At 39.1% G+C, this 15323-nt stretch overlaps 2 non-coding genes across 2 annotated transcripts; both read right to left on the bottom strand.

Moving 5' to 3' along the window:
* Nucleotides 1-9138: 9138 nt before the first annotated feature.
* On the bottom strand, nucleotides 9139-9211 carry TRNAK-UUU (transfer RNA lysine (anticodon UUU)). The gene has a single exon. It is a non-coding gene; the product is annotated as a tRNA-Lys (tRNA).
* A 1910-nt stretch (nucleotides 9212-11121) lies between these two features.
* TRNAK-UUU (transfer RNA lysine (anticodon UUU)) lies at nucleotides 11122-11194 on the bottom strand. Its single transcript has one exon. It is a non-coding gene; the product is annotated as a tRNA-Lys (tRNA).
* Nucleotides 11195-15323: the final 4129 nt, after the last annotated feature.

The raw sequence follows: 15323 nt of genomic DNA on the forward strand, positions 1-15323 counted from the left end.
TCTTAAAAACTCTTTGCGATCATCTCCTACCCCCCTAAAAGAAACAAGGTTACGTCCCCGTAACCATACATACCTGATCAAAAAGGAAAGGGTAACGCGCTCTCATGGCCTCCTCTGCCTCCCATGTAGCTTCCTCAGTCTCGTGATTAGACCAAAGGATCTTGAGCAAAACTGTCTCACCACTCCTAGTCTTCCTAACCTTCCGGTCAAGAATCTTTTAGGCACCTCAAGATAAGACAAGGACTCATCTAGTTCTAGGCTCTCTGCCTCTAACACATGTGATGGATCACTCACATACTTGCGCAACTGGGACACATGAAACACATTATGCACCCTCTCCAACGCATCTGGTAAAGCCAAACGATAAGCAACCTCTCCAACCCGTTCTAAGATCTCATAAGGCCCGATGAATTTCTGACTCAGCTTGCCTTTCTTCCCAAATCTCATAACCCCACGCATAGGAGACACTTTCAGAAGGACCTTGTCCCCAACCTGAAACTTTATATCCCGGCGATGTAGATCTGCATAACTCTTTTGTCTATCCTGAGCTGCTCTCATCCTTTCCCTGATCATCTTAATCTGCTCAACCATCTCATGTACCATGTCCGTTCCTAGAACCACTGCCTCAGCACTGTCGTCTCAACAAATCAGACTCCTACATCTCCTCCCATATAAGGCCTCAAACGGTGCCATACCAATACTAGAGTGATAGATGTTGTTGTAAGAAAACTCAATCAAATCTAGCCTCTGTTCCCAGCTACCACCAAAGTCCATCACACAAGTTCGCAACATATCCTCAATAGTCTTGATTGTTCTCTCAGTCTGACCGTCTGTCGCAGGATGAAATGTTGTACTCATCTTCAAAGTTGTTCCCAAAGATTCCTGCAACTCTTTCCAAAACTTTGAGATAAACCTCGCATCTCTGTCCGATACTATGTCCTTAGGGACTCCATGCAATCTCAACACATGCCTCCGATAAGCCATAGCTAATTGTGCCTTAGTCCATGTATCTTTCATTGGCACAAAATGAGCTGACTTGGTCAGTCGATCCACTATTACCCATATCATGTTGTTACCCTGTTGACTCTTCGGCAAACCCACAATAAAATCCATAGAAATGGATTCCCACTTCCACTCAGGTACCTCTAAAGACTGAATCTTACCTTGTGGTCGTCGCTGTTCCCCTTTAACTCTCTGGCATGTCAAACAACGGGCCATAAACTCAGCTGTCTCTTTCTTCAGCCCAGGCCACCAGAACGTGTTCTTTAAATCCTTGTATAGCTTATCACCACCTGGATGTACTGAATATGGTGTACAATGTGCCTCTGTCATGATTGTCTTTTTCAGCTCCTCATCATTAGGGACACACCACCTCCCATCAAACCTTAAACTACCATCTGAATGAATAGAGAATCTGGACATTGTCCCTTTCTCTATTCCAGCTCTCCACTCTACCATCTTAGGATCCAACGCCTGTTTACCTTGAATATCATCATAAAGATCAGGCTGTACTGTCAAATCTCCCATGGCATCCCCTCTCTGCATCATATGTATCCCAAACTTCCCCACCTCATCTCTCAACCTCATCAAAGATAAAGTTGTACACAAAGAATGTACATTCTTCCTACTCAAAGCATTTGCAACAACATTGGCTTTCCCTTCATGGTAGATAATATCCATGTCATAATCGCCAATCAGCTCCATCCACCTCCTCTGTCTTATGTTCAACTCCTTTTGAGTGAAGATGTACTTGAGACTCTTGTGATCAGAAAATACCTTAAAGGTCACCCCATAAAGGTAATGTATCCAAATCTTGAGAGCAAACACCACTGCACCCAACTCTAGATCATGTGTAGGATAATTCTCCTCATAAGGCTTCAATTTCCTAGAAGCATAGGCAATCACTTTACCGTTCTGCATCAACACACATCCCAACCCATTCTTTGAGGCGTCTGTATAAACCTCAAAGTTCTCAATCCCTTCAGGCAATGCTAAGATAGGAGCTGTGGTCAAACGCTCCTTTAATGTTTGGAACGCCATCTCACAACTCTCATCCAAACGAAACCTGTTCTCTTTCCTCATCAAAGCTGTCATAGGTCTAGCGATCTTGGAGAAATCCTTCACGAACCGTCTGTAATATCCAGCTAAACCCAAGAAACTCCTGATCTCAGCAACATTCTTTGGTGCTTCCCACTTTGTCATTGCCTCAATCTTTGCCGGATCCGCAGCTACCCCATCCTTAGAGATCACATGCCCCAGAAAAGCAACTTTATCTAACCAGAACTCACACTTGGACAGCTTAACATATAGCTCGTGCTCCCTCAAGGTCTGCAACACAACCCTCAGATGCTCCTCGTGCTCCTCCTTAGTCTTGGAATAGACTAAGATGTCATCTATAAACATCACCACAAACTTGTCCAAAAACTGTCTGAAGATTCTGTTCATCAAATCCATAAACACAGCCGGTGCATTAGATAACCCAAAAGGCATCACCACATACTCATAATGGCCATACCTCGACGTGAAAGCTGTCTACGGTATGTCCACCTCTTTAATCTTCACCTAATGGTACCCCGACCTCAAATCAATCTTGGAAAAGACTGATGCACCACTCAACTGATCAAACAGGTCGTCTATCCTTGGCAAAGGATACTTGTTCTTCACCGTCACTCGGTTCAGCTCCCTGTAATCTATACACAATCTCAAGATCCCATCTTTCTTCTTCACAAAAAGAACCGATGCTCCCCACGGTGATACACTAGGTCTAATGTATCCCTTCTCTATCATATCATCTAACTGTTTCCTGAGCTCTTCCATCTCTTTAGGACCCATCCGGTACGGTGCCTTAGAGATTGGCCCCGTCTCCGGTTTCAACTCAACTGTGAAATCTATCTCCCTCTTCGGTGGCAACCCCGGAATATCCTCTGGAAAGACATCTGCAAACGCACCCACCACCGGTATCTGCTCAACTGTCGGACTCTCTATCCGGTCATCTCTCACATGGCACAAGATCAAAGGGCATCCCTTCCTCAGATAGGACTTCAGGGTTACACCTGCAATCAACTTAACTTTGGGTTTGACCACAAACCCACGATAAGACACACTAATACCCTTAGGACCTCTCAAAGACACTTTCTTTTGATGACAGTCTATCTTAGCTTTGTACTTCCCCAACCAATCCATCCCGACTATAATCTCAAAACCGTCTAAAGGAAACTCTAGCAAGTCCACTGGTAGGTCAACTCGCCCAACTATCATAGATACATCTCTATACAACCTCCCACATGATACAGACTCACCCGAAGGTATAAAAACTTTCTCACTTACAGACTCATATACCCTAAGACCCAACCGTTTAACATGACTCGAAGATACAAATGACTGAGACGCCCCCGAATCAAACAAAACAAAGGTATGAATACCGTTAACAAGAAAAGTACCAGTGATAACATGTGCGTCGTCCTCAGCTGCTTTCTTGTCCATCATAAACAGCTTTCCACTGGTCTTCTGTCCACCTCCCTGGACAGTACTGGCTAAAGTGGTCGGCTTAGCACCCGACCCCTGATTGTTGTTGTTGTTCGTAGCTGGTTTCTGATAAGAATTACCGCCATTGTGGTTACCTCCCCCCTGGTTGCTCTGACCTCCCCGGTTAGACCATGACCCAGTCGGTCTGTTACTCGCATAACTCTGTGTCGGCCCCTGAGAATAGCTCCCCTAAGCCGATCTCTGAAAAGCTCTAGGTACACTCGTGCACTCATGTCTCTTGTGGCCTATACCGCCACAGCCAAAGCAGGTCATCCCCCAACTACCACTACCGCTCCCTCAGCCACGCCCAAAGGAAACCCCAGCACTGAACCCCGAGCCAGGAGAAAACGCTCTAGCCTGACTGTGGTTGCCTTTCTTGTAGTTAGATTGGCCACCAACCTTACTCTCAGCCTTCCTTTTCTCACTACCTCTCTCTCGGGCCATCTCCACCAACCTCTCAGCTCTCCCAGCCCTCTCATAAGCTTCCTTAACATCGGTAAGGACTCCCACGGGTAACTTTTCCATAATCCTGGGGGTCAACCCCCTCTCAAATCTCAGCGCTAGGTTCTCCTCACTCAAACCCATGTCCTCAGCATACCTAGACTTCTCATTAAACTGCTTGTATTACTCAGCAGCCGACATGTCAGATGTCATCCTAAACCCATCAAACTCTTCCCTCAGCTTACTCCTCACATGCTCAGGTACAAATTCTCTCCTCAGAGCCCTCCGGAACTCTTCCTAAGGTATAGCAGGCAGACCCTGCTTCGTATACATCTTTCTAGCACTCGCTTTCACCTTATCCCACCACTCACCAGCCGCCTCCCTCAAGTAGAACGCACCTTGTTCTACCTTCATCTCATCAGGACAATGTACCAGGTCCAGAATGTTCTCCATCTCACGATGCCAATTATCAAGAAGAATTGGCTCCCTGGTCCCCTTGTACTCTTTCGGGTTGAACCTCGCTATATAAAGACTGATCTTAGAGTGATCAACCTCCTTATCCTTCCCCACTCTCTTTAGGGCCTCCGTAAGAGCATCTTGATGCTCCAACATCTTAACTATATCGTCGATGTTCATGCTCTCAGCTCTCGCATACAAAATGGTTTTCTTTGGCGGCATCTTGAAACTATATAAGAAAAGGTAGATATAAACATACATACTATATCCCAAAACAAGAAAACAACCTGCCCAGAACCCACTCGATCGAGTGCCTAAACCTACTCGATCGAAGAGCGGCTACTCGATCGAGTGCCCCACGTACTCGATCGAGTGCCCCGACTCCAGGCCCAAAACAGACCTTCTGATCTCTGACATACTTGACCGAGTAGTCTAGCCACTCGATCGAGTGACCCCCTACTCGATCGAGTGCCCTATGTACTCGATCGAGTACCCAAAAACACGATTCTGGTCATAAAAACGTCAAAATATCCACTCAATCGAGTCAGACCCACTCGATCGAGTACCTCACCTACTTGATCGAGTGCCCCCTACTCGATCGAGTCATGCTGACTCGTACATACTACCCGCATGTTATCTCTCACAACCCAACATACTATGCAACTTCATAATCTCAACATTATAATATAACTAAGCATGAAATTCTACACAATTCCTCATACAATCAACAAATAAACTACTTCATGTTATCAAATGTCACATAACAAATAACCATCATGCTTCTTTATGCAAACCAACCTATATACACACCCCACCAAATTTTCAATCACAATTTCAATCCTCTAGTCCCAACATCCAGCAATTCACAACATATATCGTTACGTTCATATACAAGCTAACAGACACCACATACGATCTTGACATATATCCCCCCATGTGACCGGTTCAAAATTGTAGGGCGAGGTCGCGACTTTAGGACGTCTCCCAAGCCTTTGCATTAGCTCTTACAACCTTTACCCCAGGTTCATTTTAATTGACTCCCTATATTCATTAGATTCATTAGTTATAGGTTTCAGGATCGTCGCTCTGATACCATTTTGTAACACCCCCATACTCCAAGTGCCTTACCAAGACCACTCAGGTATAAAGCTATTACCATCTCTGTTCCCCGAGGCAATGATAATCAAAAGACAATGACGAAACAACATTTAAATAGTATAAGTTTAGTGAAAGAATACAATCCAAAACCAAATGCTTAAAATACGGGTTACATGTTCTCCAAAACAACTGTCTAATCAACTAAATAAAAATGTCTGACAACTACTAAAGCTACAGCGGAAGACTCTATCATCTGAAGGTGACACATCCCAGCTAGCCCATGTATCTCGACTCATACCTGCTCAACAACTGCTCACCATCCCCGAATGGATCACCACAGTTTTTAAAACAATAAACGGGGTCAGTACTAACCACATAATTTATAAAACTCAACAATACAACAAACAACACAGCTCAATCGTCACAGATGTACTCCGAACTCCATCACCAACTCCACAATACTGACTACACACTAAAGTGTGTAGCCCTGCCAAAGTACCCATCACAACAGGTTACTCCTCGCCGCCAGTGGGGGACCGCAGCCGTTCCCACCTAAGCCCCGCTCATCTCCGTCGAGCGATAAACCTAAATCCATTAATGTGCACATCCCTTCTGTGGCGGGTTCCATAGAAGGCGAATAATGGGCGTGAAGCCACTCCCGGAACTGACTCCACTCAGCCAGGGACGCACCCCGAAGAACACAGACAGATACAATCAATCACAACTACTAAACAGCAATCAGAACCAACAACCGTCACAATACTCGTATGATAACAATCAACAATCACAAATCACCACCAACACATTATGGGACTAGTACTGAGTAGGGAAACCCTACCTGGAAAGCAACACAGTCAGACGATTTCAACAGCTGTTATCAAAAGGCCTCCTCTACGAATCCTCCTCCTAACATAACATCACATATATCACTAATCACACAAAACTAACACAAATCCCCAATTCCCAAAATTAGGGTTTAACGAAACTTAATTAAATATAACAAATTCGGTACGTAGATCTTACCCTCGACGCAAGGATCACAAAGATGTAAAGAAAGGTGAATTCCGACCTTCCAAGCTCCGGGATTTGTCAATAATGCGATGAATGCGTAGTACGTAGGTTGAAATCTCTTTTTTCAAAGTAATTAGGCTTGTAAAGCGTATTATGAAAGTGACGGAAGTGTTTATATATTAATTCGCATTATTAACAAAACCCGACAAAACATTACTCGCAAACCGGGCTACTCGATCGAGTAACTGACGCACTCGATCGAGTGCCGCCTACTCGATCGAGTACCAAGGCTACTCGATCGAGTACCCTACAGGTCAGAAACTAATTTAAATCGCAAAACACCCTTACTCGACAGAGTAAGGCCCACTCGATAGAGTACCCTGAGACTCATAAAACCGTAGTATTACAATTCTTACCAACTAAGCTAATTGATTTCTTAGAAATTCCATTCATTAAATTCTCCTTTCTCGTTGATTACAAAATAAGAAAACCCTTAATTAAATTAAATTGATTTTTAAAGTAAAGAACCAATGTCATTCATATAAGGAACTTTTTATTATTGACGAGAAAGAAGAATTTTGTTGTGTGACGAGGCGGATGTGAAATAAAAAGGGATGAGGCTTCTAGCATTGTTATTTGGAAGTGAAATAAAATGGCGTGATACTTCTAGCATTGTTGTTGTCCTTTAATTGTACTTAATGGGATTTACACTAATTTTATTGTTTGATAGTGATAAGGTGCCACCTGATGGCGCTCAAACTGGGTGCCACCCTCTCACATGCATTCCTAATTGAAGAGGTCCCCACTCACCCCATGTGAGAGAGTGACGTCCAAATTGAGTGACACCCGGTGACGCCCTTTCATTTTATAATTTTATTTAGTTTCGACACATTTATTTAGAAAGTTCAAATTTATTTATCATTTATTAACGCCTAGGTGGTCAAGAGTAGAAGTGGACAAAAGTGTCGCTCAACTAGCCCGACCTGATCCACCTCATAGACCGAAAAAAAAGTCACGGCCTATGATGGTGGAAAAGTACTCGGGCGGCCCCTATCCAACATGTGCATCCCTAGCCAGGCCCATCTTGTGGCCAACCCAATCATACCCGATATCCAGCGCTAGTTAAGTAATCTAATTTTTTTTTTAGAATAATTCTAACATGAATTATTAATGACTTTTTTACGTGTTATTTTAATGAGAAAAAGCATTAGTTTAGAAAAAAGTTTCAATAGGTAGGCTACACCTTAGTTAACCAAATGCGGAAAATTTTGATGTTTTTTGACACCATATAGCGGATAAATATCGAACTGATAAAATTTGGGTAAAAGAACTCTTACCACTTGAGCTAACTCTTATTCTCAAGAAAACTTCAAAGCTTTAATATATCATCGAAGTGAGAATTACCATAGAAATTAAAAAAGTTTTATGCACTAACACAATGACATTTTATATTTGAATACGTAGAAGTAGGGATGGCAACAAAATCCAGGTCCTACTCAGATCCTACGGAGTGGATATGGATCGTAATATTTAAGATCCAGTGGATAATGATATGGGTATGGAATGTGTGGTCGAAATCCAGATCCTACCCTTGTATCCATTTTTATTTCATTTTCTTAAACAAAATGTTAAGTTAAACAAATAGTAAAACTATATGCTTTGTTTTTCTAATGTTTTTTTATAATCAAACCATGACTTTTTTTTATTAACATTTTTCGGTTAAAAAAATATACTTTTTTAGTGTTATTGTAATATCATAAGATTTTATTTTTATGTCTTTAGAATTTTAGCTTTTTTATTTGTATTTAATAGAGAAAAATAGTATGTTAAGTTGCAATAAAATCGAAAAATTAATAATTTCATATTTTAAGAGAGAGTTTTCTTTTACTATAAAAAAGATAGGATATATCCTGAACCAGCCCAGATCCTGCGGACTCGGATATGGATATGGTAATTTCAGATTTTGTAAATATGGACCGGATATAGATCTTATAGGATCCTATTCAAATCCTATTCAATGCCATCCCTATGTGGAAGAGCTTAACGACCATTGATCACTTCAATTTTTTTTATTCTTTTTAATCAAGGGGATATTCTTAACTCAGGAGCTTTCAATCCTAACACAATTACTCAATTAGTTTTAAAGTCCATGAAAATTCAAATGGTTGATTACTACGTGTAGCAGAGATAGAGCTGATAATAATATGGGTCGGGTCGTTGAGCCTTCGGAGTGGGCTCGGTCAAACCGAGCTTGAGCTTGAGCTGGAGCCAAGCTTGGCTAAACACGGGGCGAGCCCGAGCTCAGCAAGGCTCGGCTCGAAAGCTCGTTTATAATTTTTTTTGTATAATCTTTATATTGTAATATTATTTTTACTTCAAATTATATTTTATTTAAACACTTATATAAGTATATTATAATATAATATTTTTAGTATTTTATAATATTATTTGTTTTTTAAAAATATTTATATTTAGTTGGATGAAAGATGAGAAAGTGAAAATATGTAATGATAAAATGAGATCATGTATTTCTAATACAAAATAAATAAATTAATTTAGATTCTGAATTAGTGTTTCGTCACATTAACGTAATATGAAAGCTTTTGACGCCGTCTGTGGGAATCGAACCCACGGCCACATGGTTAAAAGCCATGCGCTCTACCAGCTGAGCTAAGACGGCTGTTTGATTTAATATTGTGTTTTTTTTCAAAGAAGATATTATATTAACTTAAGTGTAACACAATATAAATCTTTAGATTATGAGTATCATCTTTCATGATTCTTACCAACTAAGCTAATTGATTTCTTAGAAATTTCATTCATTAAATTTTCCTTTCTCGTTGATTAGAAAATAAGAAAAACCTTAATTATATTAAATTGATTTTTAAAGTAAAGAACCAATGTCATTCATATAAGGAGCTTTTTATTATTGACGAGAAAGAAGAATTTTGTTGTGTGACGAGGCGGAAGTGAAATAAAAAGGGATGAGGCTTCTAGCATTGTTATTTGGAAGTGAAATAAAATGGTGGAAAAGTACTCGGGCGGCCCCTATCCAACAAGTGCATCCCTAGCCAGCCCCATCTTGTGGCCAACCCAATCATACCCGATATCCAGCGCTACTCAAGTAATCTAATTTTTTTTTTAGAATAATTCTAACATGAATTATTAACGACTTTTTACGTGTTATTTTAATGAGAAAAAGCATTAGTTTAGAAAAAAGTTTCAATAGGTAGGCTACACCTTAGTTAACCAAATGAGGAAAATTTTGATGTTTTTTTACACCATATAGCGGATAAATATCGAACTGATATAATTAGGGTAAAAGAACTCTTACGACTTGAGCTAACTCTTATTCTCAAGAAAACTTCAAAGCTTTAATATATCATCGAAGTGATAATTATCATATAAATTAAAATTGTTTTATGCACTAACACAATGACATTTTATTCTTGAATACGTGGAAGTAGGGATGGCAATAAAATCCAGATCCTACTCAGATCCTACGGAGCGGATATGGATCGCAATATTTAAGATCCAGTGGATAATGATATGAGTATAGAACGTGTGGTCGAAATCCAGATCCTACCCTTGAATCCATTTTTATTTCATTTTCTTAAACAAAATGTTAAGTTAAACAAATAGTAAAATTATATGCATTGTTTTTCTAATGTTTTTTTATGATCAAACCATGACTTTTTTTATTAACATTTTTCGGTTAAAAAAAGATACTTTTTAGTGTTATTGTAATATTATAAGATTTTATTTTTATGTTTTTAGAATTTTAGCTTTATTATTTGTATTTAATAAAGAAAAATAGTATGTTAAGTTGCAATACAATCCAAAAATTAATATTTTCATATTTTAAGAGAGAGTTTTCTTTTACTATAAAAAAGATAGGATATATCCTGATCCAGTCCAGATCCTGCGGATCCGGATATGGATATGGTAATTTCAGATTTTGTAAATATGGACCGGATATGGATCTTATAGGATCCTATTCAATGCCATCCCTAGGAGGAAGAGCTTAACGACCATCGATCACTTCAACTTTTTTTATTCTTTTTAATGAAGGGGATATTCTTAACTTAGGAGCTTTCGATCCTAACACAATTACTCAATTAGTTTAAAGTCCGTGAAAATTCAAAAGGGTGATTACTATGTGTAGCAGAGATAGAGTTATTAATAATATGAGCCGGCTCGTTGAGCCCTCGGAGTGGGCTGGGTCAAACCGAGCTCGAGCTTGAGCTGGAGCCGAGCTTGGCTAAACACGGGGCGAGCCCGAGCTCAGCAAGGCTCGGCTCGAAAGCTCGTTTATAATTCTTTTTGTATAATCTTTATATTGTAATATTATTTTTATTTCAAATTATATTTTATTTAAACACTTATATAAGTATATTATAATATAATATTTTTAGTATTTTATAATCTTATTTGTTTTTTAAAAATATTTATATTTAGTTAGATGAAAGATGAGAAAGTGAAAATATATAATGACAAAACGAGATCGTGTATTTCTAATACAAAATAAATAAATTAATTTAGATTATAAATTAATGTCTCATCACTTTAACGTAATATGAAAGCTTTTGACGCCGTCTGTGGGAATCGAACCCACGACCACATGGTTAAAAGCCATGCGCTCTACCAGCTGAGCTAAGACGGCTGTTTGATTTAATATTGTGTTTTACTCCAAAGAAGATATTATATTAAACTTAAGTGTAACACTATATAAATCTTTAGATTATGAGTATAATCTTTCATGATTTTTACCAACTAAGCTAATATTTCTTAGAAATTTCATTTATTAAATTCCCCCTTCTGGTTGATTACAAAATAAGAAACTCCTTAATTATATTATTTTGATTTTTAAAGTAGAGAACCAATGTTACTCATATAAGAAACTTTTTTACTATTGACGAGAATGAATAATTTTGTTGTGTGACGAGGCGGAAGTGAAATAAAAAGGGATGAGGCTTCTAGCATTGTTATTTGGAAGTGAAATAAAATGGCGTGAGACTTCTAGCATTGTTGTTGTCCTCTAATTGTACATAATGGGATTTACACTAATTTTATTGTTTGGTAGTGATAGGGCGCCATCCGGTGGCGCTCAAATTGGGTGTCACCCTCTCACATGTATTCTTAATTAAAGCGGTCCCCACTCACCCCATGTGAGAGTGTGGCGCCCAAATTGAGTGACACCCGGTGACGCCCTTTCATTTTCCAATTTAATTTAGTTTCGACACATTTATTTAGAAAGTCCAAATTTATTTATCATTTATTAATGCCTTGTTGGTCAAGAGTAGAGGTGGACAAAAGTGTCGCTCCACTAGCCCGACCTGATCCACCTCATAGACCGAAAAAAAAAGTCACGGCCCATGATGGTGGAAAACTACTCGGGCGGCCCCTATCCAACATGTAATACTACGGTTTTCTGTATTATTGGTTACTCTATCGAGTGAGGCTTACTCTGTCGAGTAAGTGTGTTGTGATTTTGAAACAGTCTTCTGCTGATGGGTACTCGATCGATTAAGTGGGTTACTCGATCGAGTAAGTGGCACTCGATTGAGTAAGTGACATACTCGATCGAGTAAGTCAGTTTTTACGGGTTATTTGTCGGGTTTGATAGCAACGCGTGAAAAGGTTATATAAGCTTTTCCGTCAGTTTCTTTTTACTTTTACCAAGTTCTAAACATTTTTACAAGAAAACACACATCGTTGCATTCTCTCTTCGCATTGCTATCAAATCTAAGGGGCTAGAGTCGTTGGAATTCAGAGTTATTTATACCGTTGAGACCGTCGTATTGTGGGTAAGATTCTTGTACAGTTTTTATGTCGTTTTATTGATATTAGTTGAAACCCTAATTGGGTAATTTGGGGGTTTTGGGAGTATTTTGATACTAGATGGTGATTGTATGATTGTGTATTTGATAGGAGGTGATTTCGTAGAGGAACTTTGCTGATTCGCTATTGTGACGGTATTGGTGATTGCTTTTCCAGTTAGGGTTTCCCTACTTGGTTATTGATTACATAGTTGTTGGTGATGGTTGTGTTTACTGTTGATCTATAACGTATTGGTTTTGTATTGATGTTGTTATTGTATAATTAGTTGTGTAATTATCTGTGGTTCGCGAGGCGTGTCCTCGGCTGAGTGGAGTCACTTGCAGGAGTGGATTCACGTCCTTGATTTGCCCTATGTGGAACCCGCCACAGAAGGGGATGTGCACATTAAGGAACATGTGTTATCGCTCGGAATAGATGAGCGGGGATTTGGTTGGTAAGGTTGCGGTCCCTCACTGGCGGCGTGGAATATCTGTTGTGATGGGTATTCTGGCAGGGCTACACACTTAGTGTGTAGTCAGGTGTGTGGAGATATGACGGAGTTGGGTGATCTGTGTTTGGTTGTCTTGTGTATCTTGTTTTGTGTAATCAGTAACTAACCCCGTTTAAATGTTTTAAAAACTGTGGTGATCCATTTGGGGTGGTGAGCAGTTGTCTAGCAGGTATACTAAGGATGCGCGTTGGAATTAGCTGGGAATGGAGTCGTCACGAGTCTGATAGTAGTCTTACGCTGTTTTATGATCATACTTCTTGTTACTTTAGTTGTATTTTGGTTTTAGAGCAGTTGTACTTTGATTTACAGTCGGTTTTGATGTAATCACTTTAAACTTATTTATCTAAAGTATGTCCTCTTATGGACAATTTCATATACTTTGCCTTGGGTAACCGAGATGGTAGCACTTCCATGCATTAGGTGGTCTTGGTAAGGCACCTTGGTGTATAGAGCTATTACAAAGTGGTATCAGAGCGACGATTTTGGAACCTGTAACTAATGAACCCAATGAATCTAGGGAGTCAAAATAAAATGAACCCGGGTAGGATTTGTTAGGAGCTAAGAAAAGGCTTGGAGAGGTCCTAAAGTCACGATATCGCCCTACAACTTTGAACCGGTCACTATGGGGTGTCATGGGATCGCTATGTGCTTGTTAATGTCCTATTGCATACATATTGAATGATGTTTTGTATGAGTATGTTGGATGTGTGTTATGTGGTTGAATGGAGGTGTGGTGGAAAAGATGAAGTAATTATTTATATACATATGATTGGATGAATATGGTGGATGAATATGTTGGATGAATAAATTGTATGAATACGTTGTATGAATATGATCTATGAATTGGTTTGAAAAGATGAAGTAAGTAATAGCATGAGAATATAAAATTCATGTGGAGAACATGTTTATGTGATGCAAGTGGATTTTCTACTGTTTATATGTTAATAACATGTGAATAGGGTATTTTATATCGTATATTATGTCATTGTTCTTACGTATGGTTATAGAATAAAAGCATGCGGGCATTACATGGGTGGTAAGTTCAATATTATATGATCATGATGGATATTATTGTTTGGCTTTTATAGATAGTAACATGTGGTTAGAGATACTAGTTTTATGAGTATTGAGTTGTTTTTGTTTACTTTGTTGTTGTTTAAGTTGTTTGGAAGAAAGAATCAAGTAGTTATGTTGTCCGATTACAGAGATGTTGTCTTTAAACTGTTATAACTTGAGATGCATAATTGATATTTATGTGATTCCACTTGGAGGTGATAGCTTGTTATTTGACGATTCTAACGATAGGTCACACGGCCAAAATGACCAAGAAACGAGTGAGATATGACCGTTTTACGAAAATTAGGCAGTATTGAGAACTGCGTATGTGTGGACAATGGGCCACGGGGGCGCTTGGGAAACAAGTGTTTGCATTTGTGGAGTCGCCACCAATTTTTATGGGAAATTGGAACCGTTCGAATACCTCGTATCATGTCAAGACGCAAAGTAGTGACATGAACACCAAGAACTCGTTACCCTTAGCATTCTATGTCTAGAATGACTCTCGTGGATGCCAATGAACACGGATGTTCACAGAGATCTGGAGTAAGGGGTGAAGGTACGTATTAGGAAGCTCTTTTGATCGAACACCTAATCCCGCCCGCCTCGATAGCGGCCTCTACTAATGATTAAGGAAATCGTCTATACTTGATATATCGTTGATTATATGCATGCAATGCAACATCCAAGTTTTAATCCTAGCATGTGAAGATTAGACTAAGTCGGTGAACAATTAATTAGCACACAATTTGGTCAAAGTTGGGATTAAGGTTCAATTACATGTGAAAACATACAAATGTGACAAAATACAATGATAAAAGAAAATTACAATAAAAATTATTACAATAATTACAACGGGTTTAGCGATTTATGTCGAAAATACCTTTAAAACGGATAATTTTAGAAAAGAATAAAGGAATGAATTAACGAACAGAACAGTAGGCGATAATACGAATAATAGTTAATTATACGTAGACTAATAAACTAGGTCAAGGCAGAACGGAAGTTCAGAGACAAAAATCAACCTGGAACAGGCGCAGCAAGACTGCGCCCTTTGGAAGAGGCGCAGCAGATGCTGCGTCTGTTCCAAGGGTGAGTTTTGGCTGTGAAGCCGGAACTGCAAATTGTTAACATTAATTGGTGATTTTAAGGATTGATTAATGTATTTACTCGGGTGGAAGTGATTTAATTCATTAATTACATATGAATGAGTCATAAAAGCAACGAAACATGGATGAGACGGAATTAAGATGAATTATTTACATGAATGAACGATTGATTAGCGACATAGGTGAACTAATTAGGTTAAACATGATGAATTAATGATAAATTGACGACGAATATGACAAAAGACAGATGAAAATATGTCAAAGGTCGAATTCCAGAAACTCAATATGAACGAATT

This window comes from Silene latifolia, chromosome 1 (assembly GCF_048544455.1).
Source record: "Silene latifolia isolate original U9 population chromosome 1, ASM4854445v1, whole genome shotgun sequence".
Classification (NCBI taxonomy): domain Eukaryota; kingdom Viridiplantae; phylum Streptophyta; class Magnoliopsida; order Caryophyllales; family Caryophyllaceae; genus Silene; species Silene latifolia.